The sequence below is a fragment of the Mesoplodon densirostris genome, chromosome 16, assembly GCF_025265405.1.
Source record: "Mesoplodon densirostris isolate mMesDen1 chromosome 16, mMesDen1 primary haplotype, whole genome shotgun sequence".
NCBI lineage: Eukaryota > Metazoa > Chordata > Mammalia > Artiodactyla > Ziphiidae > Mesoplodon > Mesoplodon densirostris.
In genome coordinates, this window is record NC_082676.1 from 72,617,646 (window position 1) to 72,639,294 (window position 21,649).

Here is a 21,649-nt window from a genome sequence, read left to right on the forward strand (position 1 = left end):
GCACAGGCTCCGGACACGCAGGCCCAGCGGCCATGGCTCACGGGCCCAGCCGCTCCGTGGCATGTGGGATCCTCCCGGACCGCGGCACGAACCCGCGTCCCCTGCATCGGCAGGCGGACTCTCAACCACTGCGCCACCAGGGAAGCCCTCAGATTCGTTTTTATAAACTGTCACTAAATATTTTGATATTAGGCTTTTTAATGTCTCTGACAAGGTCTATGTGAAACTTGTTTCCATAAATTATAAATGCACATCGTTCCTTCTGTCTCCCCGTTGCTTCCTCTGCTCTAGCCACAGGGCCCTCCTGGCTGGTCCTCATACTTGCTAAACCTGTTTCTATCTCAGGGACTCTGCATTTGCCATTTCCTCTGCTGAAACCCATCTGCCCCAGATATTCACATTGCTTCCTCCCTCGTTGCATTTAGGGCTTCCCAGTTCAATGTCATCTCATCAAAGAGGACTGTCTGGACCTTTCTGTCTAAAACAGGATCCTCATGCATCACTCCCTGGCCATTGCGGAGATGAGAGGATCCATCTCTGGAAAACCTGAATGAAAATCAGTCACCCTATATGAAGTCCACCAGGCTATAAGCCCCACCCATGGCAAGAGCTTCCAATTAGCGTTTGAATACCTCACCCTTAAATTAGGAACTCATAGCCAAAGATCACCAGGTATTTGTGGAAATCCTCCATTGTAAAATGTAGAAACCAAGACTAATATGAAATAAAGAACTCAAAAGAAACAGAGACAATGATGGAGCAGAAGAAATCTGCAAAAAACAAAACAAAAAGTGGGGCAGAGGAAATCATCATAGAAATAATACAAAAAATTCAGGAGAGCAACAAAGGGGAGACCTGGGTAACAGCCATGGATCAGGCCTGGAGCTGGAGGGTGGAGAGCTGCAAAGGCAAGTGCTCAGGAGGCTGGGGAACTGAAAGCCTGTTCTGCCAGGTGGACATGTGGACGTTACACTGAGTGGCTCTTGGGGGGTGTAGGTAGAGTTAGGGATAGTTACAAAGCAAAGCAAGCAAATGCAAAAGAGAAATAACTATTGAGCACAGAAACACTAATATCATACAATAAAGCAGTGATCAACTTTATATAGTTATAATAACGTAAACACTGAATGTTGATTTAATTTAAAAATGTGACATAATTGTATTTAGAGAACAGGGGAAGGTAAGTCTCTATGCACAGGGGCATGTGTAAGTGTATGTGATGAGGCCTAATGATATCAACATATAGTGTCTAAGACTAAGTTATCATATAGGATCATGGTCATTAGACATAAAAAGATTTTAAAAACCAGGAGGAACAGCAAGTTGGAATGTAGACTCTGAGGAATGGGGAGGAGGATGGAGGAGGCAGGGAAGTATTGTTTTTTTTTTAAGCTAGTTTATTTATTTATTTATTTATTTTTAGCTGCGTTGGCTCTTTGTTGCTGCGTGCGGGCTTTCTCTAGTTGCGGCGAGCGGGGGCTACTCTTTGTTGCAGTGCACGGGCTTCTCATCGCAGTGGCTTCTCTTGTTGCGGAGCAAGGGCTCTAGGCACACGGGCTTCAGCAGTTGCCACACATGGGCTCAGTAGTTGTGGCTTGTGGGCTCTAGAGCACAGGCTCAGTAGTTGTGGCACACAGGCTTAGCTGCTCCGTGGCATGTGGGATCTTCCCGGAGCAGGGATCAAACCTGTGTCCCCTGCATTGGCAGGCGGATTCTTAACCACTGCGCCACCAGGGATGTTCCAAAGTATTGTTGCCCATTGTCAGACTTTTAGCCTCATCTGACTTTTAAAAGCTCTGAACACATATTACTTTTATAAACATAAAAATTGGTTAGGAATTATCAATAAAATATAAGTGTTGAGCAGTCCTACTTCTGTGCACGTCACTGATTCAGTCTGATGTACATTTGATTAATATGAATTCAGTCCAGTATCTGGCTGATGTCTTTGGTGGGTAGGCTCATTTGTTTACCAAATCCATTTGCACTTGCACACGGAATAATTAATTCAGACTCACTTTGTTGGAAGTCATGCTGAAAACATTTATCTTTTCCTTCTGCATCGTGGAGATAGATAAGACTACAGCTCATGGTTATTGAGGCTGTGTGCTCATTAAAGATGGAGTAGAGGTATGTGGTAACAAACTGAGCTTTTTAATCACTTTAGATTTAATGATGTACCTTTGCCATGTACTTAATCTTCAGCAAATATTTACCCTTCCCAAACTGACAGTTTTGTGATTTATAACTTGTCATGTCAGATGAAGCATTTCCTCTTTCCCCCACCCCAGAAGGGTTTCTGTTCCAAATTATAGTCTTTAAAAAGTAGCTGACACATTCTCCTCTGTGGGGAACTTTCAACATTTCCATCCTATGATTTGGAAATGACCTTTCTCACTCCTCTCAGCCTTAGTCCGTACTTATTGATATATTTATTTTGGATACAGTTTAGTGTTTTTATTTGGCTATCTGGGTCATTCTCATAGAGAGATGGATGGGTGGGTGAATAGATGGAGCGAGAGAGGGATAGGCAGACTGACAGATGGAACTGTGCTAAGGATGTGTGGAAATACAGTTCCAGATAACAGAGAATACACCACAGTTTTACTCTCAAGGTTTCCAGTCCATAAGAGCTGTATAATGGTCAGCTTTCCAAGCAGAAGCTAAACAACCATCATTCTACTTCATGCAATATAGTTTCTTAAAATTTTTGATGAAAGTAGAATCAGTAAGATGTTCCATTAGAAAGTCCTAAATAACTTCAAGATACTTTTAAATGTTCTTTTAATTTGTACCATGGAAGTAATATGAGGAGCTGGAGTTGGAGGTGGTCACTGAAGCCTGAGTATGGATGTCTTCCGTCACTAGTTGGTGCCATAACCTTTTTCAGCTTTCTCCCCTGCCCCCTCCCCACCCTGAAACACTTAAGAACACTTTCTAGACCAAAATTAAAATGGTCAAATAAATTAGTGATATATTTTTGAATTTTGAAGATGAGAAACTACCAGACTTAAAATTCTAGAGGTGATGTCAAGATTAATAAGTATAGTAAATTAGAAGTTGCTCTTTATAAGCAAAAAAGTTTGTATGTCAGGACTGGAAACCTCACACGCATGAGCCTGCCTGTGCACTGAATTATTATCATTTTCTCCAATGCCTTATTAGTCTTTGGGGCCACTTCCTGAGTTTGAATCCTGGCCCTGCCACTTACTAGCTATGTGTCTTTGACCAAGTTTCTTAATCTCTGTGCCTCAGTTTTATTATCTGTGAGTCTATTAATTAGCCCACTTAATGCCCATTCCTACCTCCTCCTAGCATCATTTCTTGTCTTACAGAAAGTGGCAGTTTTCACTTCTAGAACTTGTTGCAGCTAGTGTTCTGGATGTGAGTTAGATCTGCTAATCAAATGCATTCCTATAAACCTCTGAATTCAGGCTTAGATTATGTGTGAAGAGAGATGGGGCTGAGACCTTCATTTCTAGCTGGTGTGGATAATGGCAGAGGCAGCATGGTTCTGAAACTGGCAACTGTAGTAATAGCTTCCTGACTTCACAGGCAGCTTCCTGATTGAGAAGCTTGGAGCAGCATCTGTAGCAGCAGCTTCCTGGTTCTTTAGGTTCCAGCAGCCCCTTTGGCTGTTCAGTTCTGCTTACTGATTTGAGGAGTAATTCCTAAAAGTTTAGCTTAGAGTCTGTCTCTGCAGTTCTCCTAACAATGCTGTGAATTATGTTATACTTCTTAATACCTCTCTTTCTGCTTAAAGTAGCCAAAGTGATTGATGTTGGCTGCAGCTAAAGATCAGGAACAGTAAACTTTCCTCACAGAGTTGTTGTGAGGAAAGATAAGGCATTTAAAGTGCTTAAAACATGTGGCATGTCTTTTTTTTTTTTTTGGACATTCTTAGGGTTTTTTTCTGGCCTCAATCAATGGTGTACCTACAACTGTGAATAACATAGATATTTATTAGTTTGTTGGTTCATCATTCATTCATTCATACATTTATTGAAACAAATATTTGCTGAATGGCTATTCTAATCAAGACATGTTCCAGCTATCTTAGGGCAGCTGATCCTAACTGAACATTAGATGAACATTAGAATCATCTGGGAATCTTTTTTAAAAAAAAATCTTAACGTCTATGCCACATTCAAGACTTATTGAAGACAGGGAGTGTGTGTGTGTGTGTGTGTGTGTGTGTGTGTGTGTCTCTGAGTGTGTCTGTGTAGATATTTTTTTAATTGAGATACAATTCTTATAAAGTGCACAAGTCTTATGTGTTACAGCTTGGTGGATTTTTACATATGTTTATACCCAATTATCTACTACTTAGGTCAGGGTACAGGAAAACAGAAATATGCATGAAAGATTTATTGTGTGCATGGGGTTTGGGGGGGCTCCTTTTAAAAGAGTTGAAGTTTCAAATGCATCTGAGGTTTTGCCACTCAGAGGTCAAAGAAATTTAGTTATTTGGAATGACCAGTATAACTAGGTCATTTTCCTCTTTTTCCTTCTTCATAATCCCCTACAAATTTGTACCACTTTCTAGGTTTATGCAAGAAAACTGTTTCATTTATATGTGAAATGAAATGAATTTAAGAAGGATCTTAGGTAACAAAAAATCAGTAAGGCAGTAAATGTTACCGCTAATAAGTTTGTGAGTCATCACCTCTATTCTGTTTATCTTCTTATGACTGGCATAGTTCATTGGCTAAAAGAAAGTTTGCTTTCTTAAAATTAAGCTGTATTTCTTCTTTCATGTGATCTCTTCAAAGAGAGTGAATAACATGAGAGAGTAAAAATAATTATTTTCCTTTTTTTCCCCAAAAGAGTGCTTGGGCTGTAGGCCAATGGCTGCACAATTAATTTTGCAATACTGAGGGCACTAGAGTAGCAGCATGAGCTGACTTAGGAAGATCAAGTTAGTAATTTTTGAAAAACATATGGAAACAGTTGATTACAGAGAGAAAATGACATCTGCAAAACATTAAAAGCATCTACATTTTTAATAAAACCAACTAGAACAACTTTGAAGTTGAATGATTTTGCATAATTAATTCACTACAGAATGAAACTTTCGGGAAACAAAATGTAGAATAAGCTACACTTTTAAGGTGATCACCTGTGATTTGGGATCAAAGTCTAGCTTTGGAATACCATTTCAAGGATAGTTGAACTATATTAGTGAATCACCAAAAGGAATAGAAAACATGAAAATTCTATGTAGCTCATTCCTCTGCCTTAAGATAAAATCTCCATAAATTGACTTAGGTGGTATGAATATTGTCCATTCTAAGCACTCTTAGAGAATGAGCTTTGGATATGAGGGCAGTCTGGCTATGACATTTATGATTTTGTTAAATGGCCAGTTAAATGTCTTAATTTCCTCATCATCCTGAGTGGCCCTGGGTTGGCAGTTATTTTCTCTTAGAACTTTGAAGATATTATTCTCCTGCCTTCTTGCTTGCATTGCTGCTATTGAGACATCAACAGTCAACTTAATTATCATTCATTTATAGGTAATCTGTCTTTTCTTTATGGCTGGTTTTAGGATTTTGATTTTTGCCTTTGATAATCTACAGTTTTTTCTGGTACCTAGCCACAGAATTCTTTTTATTTATCCTGCTTGAAAAACACTGTGATTGCTAAATTTGAGAATTCATGCTTTTATCAGTTCTAAGAAATTCTCACTCATTAACTTATTGTCATTGCCTTTCCTACATTCTCTCTATTATCTTTTTCTGAAATTCCCATTAGATGCACGTTAGAACATCTCACTTTGACTTACACATCTCAGTTTTGTTTTGTTTTCTCCATCTCTGTCTTTGGTAAATTCTGAGTGAATCTTCAAATCTGATTTCCATTTTCTAATTCTCTGTCCAGCAGTGTCTAATCTTCTGTTTTACCTATCTACTGAGGTATAAATACCTATTATTATAATTTTACATTCTTCTAAGCTTTTTTATCTCTTTTTCTAATTTACCTGTTTATTTTTTGTAGTCTCTTGTTCTTTAGTCAAACTTCCGAATCCCTATTTTATTTCTTTAACAAAAGCACATTTATTTTATATTCTATTAACTCAAATAATCTGTTTCTGTTAGTCTCATTCTAGTGCTGGTGCTTTTTCTTTACTCCCTCTCAACAAAGGTGCCTTGTTTAAATAGGTATTTTGTGAGTATTGTTTTTATTGTAAACTCATATTCCATGGAACTTTGTGTGTAGGGTTTCTTTTGAGATTTGGAGTGAGAGTACAGTCTTCTAAAAAGGGTTTGCATTTGCTTTCTCTAAACATATGAGAGCACATTAATCTGGAACCATATTAAAATAAATACCTGGCATAGAGGATTTTAGACTACAGAATAGTCTCAACTCAGGCCACAAATATATGTGAGGTCTGGCTCATGGTTATATTTCTGGAGAGATGGTTCTTTTTTTTTTTCTCTCCACTCAGAGCAAAGCCAAGACAGACAAGTTTTTTTAGTGCAACCCTTTTCTTTATTTTTATTTTTTTATTTTTTAAAAATATTTTTAGCCTCGCCACATGTCATGTGGGATCCTAGTTCCCCGACCAAGGATTGAACACATGCCCCCTGCAGTGGAAGCTTGGAGTCTTAACCACTGGACCACCAGGGAAGTTCCTACAACCCTTTCCAAGGCACATTTCTTTCTAGTCCATCTTTTCTCTGAGGGTGGAGCTACAGGGCTCTCGGCCTTGTGCAGTGAGTTTCCTTTCAAGCACCCCATCTGGCCATGACCTAGACTTTGTGTCCTGAATGCTGTGTGACCATTAAAGCTGGTATGCTAGGTTTAGGCACCAGCTCAGGATTCACTTACCTCTTGGAACACCCATTCTTGTTTTCCTTTTGGTCTCTGAGGACTTTCTTTACTTTATTCCAGCTTAGTCATGCACTGTAAGAGATTTTTAAAAAATATCTTAGCCAGCATTTTTAGATATTTGGTCACAGGGAGGATTTGTCATATCCTTGTAAAGGTGTAAATTCAAAATTCCATATCTGCACCCACTTCTAGCCCTTCTAGCTCATGTTTCCATGTTAGAAACATTTTCAACACAAATGCATCCTAAACCCCTCACAGCCCATATTTTCTGTCATTCAGTCAGCCTTAGCTTTCATTTCTCTGCTGTTTATAGGCCTTTTCTGCATAGGTTGTATATTATGCTATTTAAAAATTTTGTTGATGGCTTTTATCCACTTCCACTGAGTTTTCTGTATTCTCTGAAGTTATTTGTTACAGAAGAGAAGGCACAAAGCTTTGCCTTTCTTCAGAATCAGCTGTTAGTGAGAGAAGGGAGAAGAGAAGGAAATTAAGAATTATCTCCTATAATTGTTCTCATTGTATTTCCCAGTCTCATCTTGCCTTTTAAAATTTAACTCAGCACTACAATTCTGACTCAGCCAGCAGTCATTCTGTGAACCCAGATCTTTTCTTCCTAGTTTCTAAATCTTTTTTTATTTTTAATGTAACCTGTTTCTCTTTCATATGTATTTATTAACCTAAACTTTCCCTGAAGTTCTTCACTTGATCTCCATCTACTTCTAAAACAACCACCCCCACAGACTCCCTGGAGGTTGAGTCATTTCAGTCCCACCCACACTCTGGTGCTGCTGCTCCTTGGGACGATGAGGGCTCCACCAGCCTGGGCTTCCGTGTTTGACATGCCCACATGCTGAGGAACCTGCTGTTTCCACCCACAGTGGGACTGTGTTTGCTTTGCAGAGCATGCACTTGGGACCTCTCTGTAATCATAGTCCTACTGCTGTGAGATGGGCAATGTTCACTATGATTCATCCCAATAACTCTGACACCAGCATGGAGCAGTAAGTAAAAGTGATGTTCCTTCCAGTCAGGAATGAATGCTTGTTCATCTAGACTTTGCTTATAATGTTAATTTATCACTGCAGAGAAGACCTGCAGGAGCATTTACAATTTACTTTTTAAAATCCTGGATGCTGGGACTTCCCTGGCAGTCCAGTGGTTAAGACTTCATGCTTCCAATGTAGGGGACTCAGGTTCAATCCCTGGTCAGGGAACTAAGATCCCACATGCCACATGGCATGGCCAAAAAAAAAAAAAAAAAAAAAAAAAGTCCTAGATGCTAAATGGCAAGTAGCCTAATACCTACATGTAACAACTCTGCTTCTGATACTACTCTTGTCACTGTGATAATTATAAAGTAGCTTATATTTGTTGAGCACTTACTACATGCTAGGTTTTACACTAATAAATCATTTAATTCTTAAAAGAGTCCTATGAGGCAGAGCTATTATTCCCATTTTACAGATGAAGACATGGAGGTTCAGAGATGTTAAGTAACTTGCCCATGGTCACATAGGCAGTAAGTGACCATGGTAGGACTAAACTCAAGTCTTCTAAATACAAAGTCCACGCTCGCCAACATCTTATCTGTCAGGACAAAAATATTCAGATTTCTAATCTATGACTATGAGCTTTTTTACAATAGCCAGAACTTATATCCGCATTAGCCTGTCCTTGAAGGTAGCAAATTTGAACATATATGTACATTGAAACCATGCTGCTTGCTATTACATAGAACTGACTTTGTAATTCCTTTGTGAGAACTACTTTCAGAACCAGCATGTGAAACATAAGGAAAGCAATTTCCTTTTGGAGATAAACCTTGCTTTTTAACCCATGCCCAGTTACCCTGCAGGATCACCTACATTATTTATCAGATTTCACTCCTAATGCCTCTTGACATTTTCCAAAAGGATAATTCTGTCCTCTGTGGATGGAGATTTGCCACCAATGAGGACATCCAAAAGAAGTTTCCTTCAATTTGTTAATATGGTTTATCACATTGATTGATTTGCGTATACTGAAGAATCCTTGCATTCCTGGGATAAACCGCACTTGATCATGGTGTATGATCCTTTTAATGTGCTGTTGGATTAGCTAATCTCCTCTCAATAGATGTAGAAAAAGCTTTCGACAAAATTCAACACCTATTTATAATAAAAACCGTCCAGAAAGTAGGCATAGAGGGAACTTACTTACCTCAACATAATAAAGAACATATATGACAAACCCACAGCCAACATCGCTCTCAATGGTACAAAACTGAAACCATTTCCACTAAGATCAGGAACAAGACAAGGTTGAGCACTCCCACCATTATTATTCAACATAGTTTTGGAAGTTTTAGCCACAGCAATCAGAGAAGAAAAAGAAATAAAAGGAATCCAAATCGGAAAAGAAGAAGCTGTCACTGCTTGCAGAAGACATGATACTATACATAGAGAATCCTAAAGTTGCTACCAGAAAACTACTAGAGCTAATCATCGAATTTGGTAAAGAAGCACAATACAAAATTAATGCACAGAAATCTCTTGCATTCCTATACACTAATGATGAAAAATCTGAAAGAAAAATTAAGGAAACACTCCCATTTACCATTGCAACAAAAAGAATAAAATACCTAGGAACAAACCTACCTAAGGAGACAAAAGACCTGTATGCAGAAAACTGTAAAACACTGATGAAAGAAATTAAAGATGATACCAACAGATGGAGAGATATACCATGTTTTTGGATTGGAAGAATCAACATTGTGAAAATGACTATACTACCCAAAGCAATCTACAGATTTAATGCAATCCCTATCAAACTACAAATGGCATTTTTCACAGAACTAGAACAAAAAATTTCACAATTTGTATGGAAACACAAAAGACCCCAAAACGCCAAAGCAATCTTGAGAAAGAAAAATGGAGCTGGAGGAATCAGGCTCCCTGACTTCAGACTATACTGCAAAACTACAGTAATCAAGACAGTATGGTACTGGCACAAAAACAGAAATATAGATCAATGGAACAGGATAGAAAGCCCAGAGATAAACCCACGCACATATGGTCACCTTATTTTTCATAAACAAGGTAAGAATATACAATGGAGAAAAGATAGCTTCTTCAATAAGTGGTGCTGGGAAAACCAGACAGCTACATTTAAAAGAATGAAACTAGAACACTCCCTAACACCATACACAAAAATAAACTCAAAATGGATTAAAGACCTAAATATAAGGCCAGACACTATAAAACGCTTAGAGGAAAACATAGGCAGAACACTCTATGGCATACATCACAGCAAGATCCTTTTTGACCTACCTCCTAGAGAATTGGAAATAAACAAGTGGGTCCTAATGAAACTTAAAATCTTTTGCACAACAAAGGAAACCATAAACAAGATGAAAAGACAACCCTCAGAATGGGAGAAGATATTTGCAAATGAAGCAACTGACAAAGGATTAATCGCCAAATTTTACAAACAGCTCTTGCAACTGAATATCAAAAAAACAAACAACCCAATCCAAAAATAGGTAGAAGACCTAACTAGACATTTCTCCAAAGAAGGTATACAGATTGCCAACAAACACATGGAAGGATGCTCAATATCACTAATCATTAGAGAAATGCAAATCAAAACTACAATGAGGTATCACCTCACACCAGTCAGAATGGCCATCATCAAAAAATCTACAAACAGTAAATGCTGGAGAGGGTGTGGAGAAAAGGGAACTCTCCTGCACTGCTGGTGGGAATGTAAATTGATAAAGCCACATGGAGAACAGTATGGAGGTTCCTTAAAAAACTACAAATAGAGCTACCATACAACCCAGCAATCCCACTACTGGGCATATATCCTGAGAAAACCATAATTCAAAAAGAGTCATGTACCACAATGTTCACTGCAGCTCTATTTACAATAGCCAGGACATGGAAGCAACCTAAGTGTCCATCGACAGATGAATGGATAAAGAAGATGTGGCACATATATACAGTTGAATATTACTCAGCCATAAAAAGCGAAATTGAGTTATTTGTAGTGACGTGGCTGGACCTAGAGTCTGTCATACAGAGCTAAGTCAGTCAGAAAGAGAAAAACAAATACCGTATGCTAACACATATATATGGAATCTAAAAAAAAAACAAAAAAAAGGTTCTGAAGAACCTAGGGACAGGACAGGAATAAAGACGCAGACGTAGAGAATGGACTTGAGGACACGGGGAGGGGGAAGGGTAAGCTGGGACGAAGTGAGAGAGTGGCATTGACTTATGTACACTACCAAATGTAAAATAGATAGCTAGTGGGAAGCAGCCACATAGCACAGGGAGATCAACTCGGTGCTTTGTGACCACCTAGAGGTGTGGGATAGGGAGGGTGGGAGGGAGACACAAGAAGGAGATATGTGGATATATGTATATGTATAGCTGATTCACTTTGTTATAAAGCAGAAACTAACACACCATTGTAAAGCAATTATACTCCAATAAAGATGTTAAAAAAAAAAAAAGTTTCCAGAGCAAGTGAAGTCACTTTCTAAGAGGCTCCAAAATGTTCTCAGCAACATCAACATTTTTAAAATAAGAGCTTGGGCTTCCCTGGTGGCGCAGTGGTTGGGAGTCCGCCTGCCGATGCAGGGGACACGGGTTCGTGCCCCGATCCCGGAAGATCCCACATGCCGCGGAGCGGCTGGGCCCGCGAGCCATGGCCGCGGAGCCTGTGTGTCCGGAGCCTGTGCTCCGCAACGGGAGAGGCCACAGCAGTGAGAGGCCCGCGTACAGCAAAAATAAATAAATAAATAAATAAATAAATAAAAATAAATAAAATAAAATAAGAGCTTGCCCCCACTCCCCAGGGTGATTACTTTGAAGGGGGAACACTCAGCTATATATTTACATTCTGGTGTATTTGTTTCCAGTTCAATCTGTCACTTCATAGATGTACTTAACTTTGATTTGATGTGGAGTGAAATCTGTTTACACAAATATGTGTCTAACAAAAATACTGCTATGTGTAGAGAAGTATCAGACTTCCCTTGTCTGTCACTCTCAGAAAGTCTTACTGCTGGTGTCAACACTGGAACTGGCTCAGTTTTGACAGGAATTCTGTTCTGTTCCTCTTTAAATCTTAAAACTAGGAAATACTGACTTGTGGATTTGGACAGATTGTGAGTAGGCCCTCATTCTTTTTCAAGGAAAACGGATTGGGTTTCTGCTTCTCCAGCAAAGGGGAATGATATTCTTGCTAAATATGTCTCCAGCAACACTTCAAGCATCATTTTTAAAGTGCTTACTTTTTTCTTACAGTGAAGGTTAAGGTTAAAGTTTCAAGCATCATCTTAATTAGCGGCTCAAATTTAAATCAACTCTGCTGAAGTAAACAGCCATATTCAAAAATGGTAACATTGCCATAGCAACCTAAATCCAAATCATTTGCTTTTTCTGCTCACAATTGTTCCTTACTATCTAGGCCAGGATTTGAAACAAATCTGCTGAAACATCCCATGTAAAAGAGATTTTAAAAACCACCTGGGGGAAAAACACTTTAAAACAAAGGCTTTAAGTGTTACTGTGAAGCTCCTAATTTGCAGTGGCTCCTGAAGGAGCTTAGGTCCCTTGTGTGATGGCCTCTCCTGGTCATCCCTTCTCAGGGCTCCTCATATCCAGATGTGGACGGGGTCAATGGATCACAGTTCTTTTTTTTAACAATCAATGGATCACAGTACTTTATTTCTAACAATTTTTTAATTGAAAAAACTGATTTACAATGTTAATTTCTGTTGTACAGCAAAGTGATTCAGTTATACATATATATATATACATTTTTAAAATATTTTTTTCATTATGGTTTATCTCAGGATATTATATATAGTTCTCTGTGCTATACAGTAAGACCTTGTCGTTATCCATTCTATACGTAATAGTTTGCATCTGCTAACCCCAAACTCCCAGTTTATCCCTCCCCCACCCACCCTTCCCTTTGGCAACAAGTCTATTCTCTATGTCTGTGGGGACCACAGTTCTTGTTCCAACTCTAGCTAAACAGTTCTGGTCCAGAAAGTGAGAGAGTTGAACAAGGTAACTCCCCATGGCTTTTCCAGCTGTGAAAGGGTCAGGTTCTCTGTCCCATTAACTTGGTTACTACTTAACAAAATACAAAACCAAGCTGTAAATCAAGCCTCAGGCTAATCCTCAGTCTCATAGTAAAGAAGAGAATTGTTATGCATTTCTAGGATCCAAGCCTGTGGTCTCTAAACGTCAATTATGAATCATCTCGGGAGGCTCTTGAACTCCTTGCCTGGCTCATCATCACCAACATGTAAAACCAACAGCGATCCTCATTATGGCAAATGATAGTTACATGAAAATGATTTTAATTAAGAAAATTAATGAGCAGATTAGCCTTTCTTTGTGTTCTAGTTGCCAATCCCTGCATTAAATGACTCTGGGAGACTTGGTCCTGTCTTAATTTTCTTGCCTGGAAAATGAGACTCGGTAAGCTGGATGTGATCCCTGCCCCTGGATCAGGCTTGGTGTATGACTTTTTTATTAAATCGAGTAGAAACATAATATCACTTTTTGGTAATGATAAGCTGACACCAAGAGAGTTGTTTTGCTTTAGAAGGTTTGCCATTAAAACAAAAACAGAACTTGAGGCTTCTCGTGAAGTCTTTTTTTCATCCTCACATTTTTTTTTAAATCCCCTTCAGACTGGAAAAAAACTAGTCATGCGATTAATTGGAGAAAAGTCAGACAAAGATATTGTTTTCTTTATAATTCATTTTCTATGCCGTTAAAAAGAATATAGAAAAGAGACAAAAAACAGAAAGAAAAATGGTAAAGAATATGAACAGGCAGTTCACAGTAAGGAAACTCAAGTGGCCAATAAGTATATGAAGAGCAGCTCAGCCATGCGAGTAATCAGAGAAATGTGAACCCAATAATGAGATACCGCTTGAAATGTCTGACAGTATCAGGGTTTGGCAAAGCTGTGGAGGAACAGGAAAAACTAGACAGTGCTGGTGGGACTGTAACTGCTGCAACCACTTTGGAGAGTGATCTGGCAGGATCTAGTGAAATTGAAAACGCATGTTTCCTTCAACTCAGCAATTCTACTCCTGTATGTATTTCCAGTGAAAGTCTCACAAGTGCACAAGGGCTCACTAAGGCCTTGTTTGTGATAGTGAAAAATTAGGCACAACCTACATGTCCTTCAGCAAGAGAATGGATGAAAACTAATGCAGCCTGTCCCTAAATTCATATATATATATATATATATATATATATATATATATATATATATATATCAATAATGGCTAGAAGTAAAAAATCATAAGGTTGGGTGAAAAAAAGCAAAACTTTGTGTATTGAAAATAAGATTAAAAAGATCATCACACATAAAGCAACACTCTGTCTTGCTTATGGTTACGTATATATGTAAGGTATAAAAATGGGCTGGAAGGAATCAATTTCTATGTAGGAATTTCTATTTCTATGTCAACTTTAATTGAACTGTTTAATTCTTCTTTAATAGGAAAAAAGACTTGAAGCAAATATGACATATGTTAATTGTCAATCTGGAGTGGTGTGAACTTGGATATTATAGTTCCCTGTAATTTTCAGAACATTTTAATTTCTTTAGAAAAAAACATAAAATGCCAAGGTAAAAGTAAGATAGCTTATGAATCAGACAGTAGAGATTGACCTTATTAATTGCCCTGGGCACCTACTTTTAGGGCTGTTCACCTATCACACATATTTTTGTATTTTTCCAGCATTCATTTTATTTCTCAGCAGTTGCCTTTTAGAGGTCTCTGTCCTCTGCCCATTGCATCTGTTCGTCATTAGGATGAAAGGTGACAGCATGGGTGATTCATCCAGTTTCTACTTTCAGATGTAAGTAAGTACAGACCTAGACTGTGGTTTCAAAAGCACCTGGCCAGACCATCCATCCTTTGAGGTGTTAACTGGGATTAAATATCTTGATGTCCACACCTCCTTGGGCTCCCTTGTATGCAGCAAATTCTAAAGTGTATAAACCATCAGGCAAAAGGAGGCTTAAGCTGATTGATTTTTCTTGTCATTAATTTTACATTATTAATAAGATAGGAAGTAAGTAACAGGGCTGGTGTTATACCTTAAGGGGAGGGGGACAGTCAGATGAAGCCAGAAAGAGGAATCTAAGCAAGCTGCTGATGGGGTAGGGTGAACTGAGGCCCTTCACTTGCAGGGCAGTAATAAAAAGGTTCTTGGACAGCAAGAGGGTAGGAGAAATACCACGTATGAAAAAGAGGAGAAAGGAAAAGAGGATGGTCTTGGAGTACAGTAGAACAAATCCACAGGTTTAGCAAAAAAAAAAAAAAAAAAAAAAAAAAGTCTGTAGGTACATTATTTATACCACAGACTGGGATTATTTCTGGCATCAAACTCAACCCCCCTGCCCCGCCCCAGGTATGTGTGGTGGAACGTCTCACTGTTGACCAAGATATATCTGCCCCCTCCTCCAGCATCAGCTTATATATGTAATTTATCACGATTCATGTATTCACCTAGTGGATTGTGTAATCCAAGGCCCTTTTGAGAGTGAAAAAGGGTGCTATTAATAATTAATTGAGACATTAGGCACAAACTGGGGATTTCCTGGGCAAACACCCCAGTCACACTCGTGAATAGTGGTCACCCTAGTAATACACACATTTACATGTGCATTTGAAAGTAAAACTCATCAAATAAAACAAAACATCAAAAAATTTTAAATGTATCTGCCGTGTGCTGGCCCTGGGGATACACCAGGTGACAAGAGAGACAAAAAACCTTGAGTAGGAGAAGATTGACAATAAACAAACAAATCATATATTATTAGGTACTATTAGGTTTATATAAACAGTATAAGGCAGACAAGGGAGATAGGGACAGCCAGGGTCTAGGGAGTGAAGGAAATGTAATTTTAAATGGTGTGCTCAAGGAACGTATGGCAGACTAGATTATTGTTCACCAGTAATCTCTGCCTCTCCCTACAGGAGAATTTTTCTTCCTCATTCTTTTGAAATCAGGTTTGGCCATACAACTTAACAATGGCAATGATATGTGAACAGAAGTCACAGAGCTCTCCTGGTGACGGTCTGCTCCACCGTGCTCTTTTCCCTCTGCTGTAGTCACTAAGCAATGTTGAGGTCGTGGCTGCCCCAGTGGCCTGGGTTCCAGGGAAAGGGCAAGGATGATACAGATCCACCTGTAGTATGACACAGAGTGCAAGTAGTAAGAAACAATCCTTTGTTGTTTTATGAGATTTGGGGCTTGCTTGTTAAGTAGCACACCCTAGCCCATCCTGACTCATACAGAAGGCCTCACTGAGAAGGTAACATCTGAACAGAGAACTGAAGGTTGTGAGGAAACCAACTGTGCAGATATGTGGAAAAGGCATGTTCCACAGGGAGGAACAGCAAGTGGGAAGGTTTTGAAGAGGGAACATTCTTGATGCGTTCCAGGATCAGGAAAGAAGCCAGGATGCAGAGGTATCAGCACCCTGCAGCCTGTGGGGCTGGAGGTAGGACTTATTCTTGTCCATCCAGTGATCCTGCTCAATCCTCTATTCCTCCACAAAGTATGGAGTGGGGAGGCAGGAATGAGAGGCATAGGAGAGGAAAGGTAGGTGAGATCTGGAGCAGGAAGATTCAGCCTAGCAGAGTGGTGCCCCACATCCTTGGACCACAAACCGTAATATACTAAAATTGGTAGCTCACCCATGTGGAGACCTTGGGAGGCCTCTGACTGCTGTCAGGAAGAAGATGAGTCAGTGCCTCCAAAGTGTTCCCTCCTCCCATTCACCTTGTTCTCATGCCCGTGACTTTTTCTTAGAGCCTCCAATAGACTAACCAAGGCAGCAGGGTCACCCTTAGGAGTGTGCCATGCAGTGCCCTGAGAAAGGGGCAGCTTCCCCTCCAAGCAACATAGAAGACCATACAAAGCACATGTTCCTTCTTTCCTTGAATCCTGATAATTTGCCATATTTTTATTGTCTTAGAGTAGATTTCTTTCAGCTCTGTGCAGCCTTTAAGCCACAGATCCTCCCAATTAGCAGTTGCTGGTAAAAGAAACTCTGGACAAATAGGCAGAGTGGGCGGCTATTGATGCTGCTGCCTGGAGGAGGCAGAGTTAGACGTCAGGCCCATTGAAAGGGAACCTGTTAAGGACAGAAGCTAAAACGTGCCGCAGAGGTCAAACCCCGCTGTGCACTTACCAGCCGCAGGAGTAGGCACAGAAGTGTCACTGGAAGAAACCCCCATCAAATACCCGGGTTTCTGACGGCCAATGGTATTCATCTCAGAACGCAGCCATGAATCTCAAATGCTCCATGCTAATTCACTATCTCAGATTACTAAACTCAAATAACCTCTGTAACTCCTCAAGATATAAACATAGTTTTAGGTTTATAAGAATCTCAAATATCTATACGTTATCTCTCCTCTCTTTGGTCAAAAGAAAATTTAACAAACGGATGTTCTGGTGGATAGATGACCTGGAAGCAATGCATGTAAGAGCATTGTGGCGTCAAGCCCCATCCTTCTCTCTTTTTGCAAATCCTAAAGAAATCTATTCATGATGGAAAGCATATTGAAATAAAAAGGGAAATTCCACCCAATTTATATAATGCCAAAATCATTAGGACTGGGGCCCTTACTGAGGGAAAAAAAAAAGCCATCTCAAGGTCTGAGAGGGAAGGAAACCATGGTGCAAATAGGTGCCAGCAAGAAGGGCCTTCACTATGCAGGGCTCAGTAGCAAAGGTGCCTTGAGGAGCTCAAGGCAAATCAATCTATTACAACTCAGTGGGATTCAGCATTCACTTCCCGCTCCTTCCAGAATCCTTTGAGCCAGTGTTGCTCTCTGGGGGTGGAGGGCAGTACTGGCATTTGGGGGGAGGATGATTCTTTGATATATGGGACTGTCCTGTGCATTGTAGGATGTTTACATCCTTGATCCCACTCACTAGTAGCGCTTTCCAAGCACTGACCAAAAAAATGTCCCCCGTCTGTCCCTAGAGTAGAGTCCCCAGTTGAGAGCCCTACAGGTCTGAGCTCTAACAACAGGTAGAATAAAGTGGGGTTTGAATATAGCTGTGAGGATGCTCCACTGAGCAGGAACTGACCAAGTTATCAGAGATCCATCTTCTGTCCATGTGTAGGAAGAGAAGTGATGGGCTTTGTATACTGGTGAAGAAACATTTAATATGTTTGGGTAAATTTAAATTTAAATAATTTTTTTCATGATATAATGTTTTTTATTTGTACTATAAATGTTAATTAGGAATTCTTTAATGAAATGTTTACCTTTTTTGGAGATGGGTCAAGGGAATGGTGGGTACAAATAGCTAAGAAATAGTATGAGCCAATGTAAAAATAAGGAGTTGTTTGCAAGCCAAAACTGATCCTTGAATTATCTGAGAAATGAAATGTCAGGATCCCAGTGTCAAGTGTGAGCCTCACTACTAACTAGCTGTGCAAATTTTTAAACCCCTGTATCTCTCTGCCTGTCTCTCATCTGTGAAATCATTGCAGCAGGTTTCTTTACACATAAATAAAAATCAAAGCAAAACAAAACCCTTCAACTGCAACAGCAACAGGATAGAGCTGACAGAAAAGTTCATGTCTTAGAGAACAGATCAAGAAATGGCTTACTTTATGTTAGAATAAAAACATTTAAAAATGATTTGGATGCCTTCCTCCCAGGATGGAGTGAGGAAGACAGCCTAGATGCCTCAGAGCCTCATTCTTGGTTGGATTTACTCCACCAGGACCGTGCTTCACACCCAGTGGGAGCACAGTCAATGCTGAGTGAGTGCTGACACCTGCTCTGTGCAGCATACATGAATGGCAGTGCATTCCCTAGCAACTGAACAGCGTACAATAACTCTTATGAATTTTTAGATTAAATTTACCCAAACATATTAAATGTTTAAATTTAAATTAAATGTTTTACATTTAAATAATTTACGCAAACATTTAATATACCCAAAAGGCCACACGAGCCACGTGATTAGAGAGATGGCTTTGTAGTTGGAAGTAGAGTAAATTTTTTTTTTTTTTTTTTTTTTTTAGAGTAAATTTTAAAAGGAAATCAGAGTCCGAAATGAACTGGAGGCACTGTTCAAAAGAACGGATGTAGTAAATAACTCAATGCATATTGTCATTACTCTTCTGGAAAGGGGAAGGAGGGTTTCTTTGAAGATGAGCTGCTGTCTACTTGACATCTGCATGTAAAATAGAGGAGACAGGCTAGTTTTTTAGGTTCTTTCATGGATACTGAGTTTCAAAAATTAAATGAAATATAACAGTGAGACACAGATGCAAAAGTTTAAACCTGCATATCAAAGTATTGACCAGTTACTTAATAAGTACAGGCCCTGCTACTTGGAGTGTCACTGCTGAGCTCTCCTTCTCTCTCCCACTCTTCCCATGGACACTTCTCAGCCTCTGGTTTCCTGCCTTACCCCCCAGGACCAGATCATCTGTGGGGAAGAAGGTGGGAAGGAACACCCCATCCTGCCATGTTGTGACCCTTCCTCTTCCCCTTTCCCCTCGCCTCTCTAATGGCAGTACCTTCATTAGGCAAGTACATTTGCCAAGCCCTGGACTAAGTTTGTTTTGTTCGTTTTAATTTGAAAGTAGGCCACCCAAAGAAATGTTAACAATTATTCCTCCAGAGGTTTGTTTTAATTTTTTTCTTGAAACAATCTCAAACTCAGAAAACTTGCAAGTACAAGTAACATTTTTTTCATGAATTATTTGAGAGTAAGCCACCAACCTGTTGCCCACCATCCTTGATTTTCCTACAAACAAGGACATTCTCCTACAAAGCCCAATGAAACCATCAAAATCAGGAAATTAACAGTGACACATTACTACCATCTCATCCCCAGACCCCATTCACGGGGCCCAAGAATGTTCTGTAGAGCAAAAGGAGCCAGAGGAAATCATGTGCTGCATTTAGTTGTCCTGTCTCTGTAGTCTCCTTCAGTCTGGAACAACTGCTTAGCCTTTCCTTGGTTTTCATGAACTTGGCACTTCTGAAGAATACAGGCCATTTATTTCGTAGAATGTCTCTTGATTTGGTTTTGTCTGCCACTTCCTCATATTGGTTCAGGTGATGCACCTTTGGCAGGACTATCCAAGAAGTGATGCTGGGTCTTCCCGTTACACCTGGTCAGGTGGCACATGATTTTGATTTGTCCCGTTACTGATGGGACTTGTGGATGGTGATATTTGCCACACTTCTCCACTATATTTAAAGTTATTCTTTTTCCCTTTGTAACTAATAAGTATCTTATGGGGAGGTACTCTGAGGCTGTAAGTATCCCATTCCTCTTCAAACTTTCAATTATTTTATGGATTCATGGTTTTCTGTTTTAATAAATGGGTTATAATCTGTTAACTCTCATTATTTTGATGCTCAAGTTGTTCCAGATTTGGCCAGGTCATCCCTTCTGAGCCGGCCTCAGCTCCCCCTTGCTGTGCCCCCAGCATTCTTCGAGCATTAGAGAATGGTGAGATGTTCCAGGCTCATCTTGTACTTTCTTATCACCAGCCTGGAATCAGCCATTCTTCAAGGTGGGCTAAGTGCTTTGCATATATTATCTTAGTTAATTCTCACAACATGAGAATCATGAGCCGATAACTGGTAGTGTCTCCATTTTGCACACCAGGAGACCGAGTCTCAGAGATGTTAAGTAACTTAGTGCTGCACGACTTGAATTTGGCAGAGCAGGGGTTTGAACTTGGGTCTGCTTGACTTTGGAGACTGTGTTACACATCACTCTGCTTTAGATTATCCCCAGCTTTCCACTCTGTCTATCCACATCCCCTTCCACGTTGTAGAACCTATTGACCTATGTGGATAAGAAAGTTGCTATTGGAAAGTGTGTTCAGCATTCCAAGTGAGGTGGCCAGGAAGCCCTCTCCTGCAGTTGCTCTGACTCAGGACTCTAAAGAGGCCAGCCTCTGCCTCCCTCACCCTCTGCCCGTCCAGGAGCCTGCAGTTCAGCAATGGGCTTGTTGGGAGGAACTTAGGCAGAACTAGGCAGGAGCTCTGGGCATAGCAGCAGCAAAGGAAATTTCTTTTCCTCTTTTAAAAATTTTATTTTATTTTTTAGGCTTGAGGGGCCTGGGACATAAACTAGGCTTGCTGAAATCCAGTGTAATGTAAGCCATCCCTGCCACTGAATTCTTTAAAAAGCATGGTCGCTGTTGTCTGTCCCAGGAGCCTGTCTGGCCATTCTGTGAATTCTCTCTCCTTCTGCCTCCAGGCTGGGTCTCAGGCTGCTGAAGGTACAGCCAGCTGGCAGAGGGGGATAATGACAACCAGCCATGGAGTAGTTTAGTTTCTGCTTCTTCTTGCCACATGGCCTTGTTCATTAACCCTCCTGTTTCCACAGTTTCTGATTCTGGTCCCTTTCTAATAAGATTGCACGTAGCCTTCTCCAAAGAGGCACTCCTCACTAATTCTGCTACACGCTGATCCTTCCCTTACTCTGCATTTGTCTTTGCATCCACACTGTCCCCAGTCAATGTCATCACATCTTTGTGCATTTATGTATATCCTGTGAGTATTTCCCAGTTGTTTGATGTCTAGAAGTATGTCCCCTCTTCCTAGTTAAGGTCTAACTATCTCAGGTGAAGAACATGGTCTTCAGCATTCTCTGCTTATCTTGTAGCAACTTGTAATGAGTTACATTTATAGCATCACCTTTCTGTAAATGTGTGTTGAGTCAGCGAATGCTTGTCCACGTGTGACCCTGCATGTGTCTCACAGAACGTGTGTCCACATTCTTTTTGG

At 39.9% G+C, this 21,649-nt stretch overlaps 1 protein-coding gene across 3 annotated transcripts in view; it reads left to right on the forward strand.

The window, feature by feature from the left end:
- SHLD1 (shieldin complex subunit 1) overlaps positions 1-21,649 on the forward strand; it is a 103,602-nt gene that overhangs the window by 78,279 nt on the left and 3,674 nt on the right. The gene's annotated exons all lie outside the window — the stretch shown is intronic.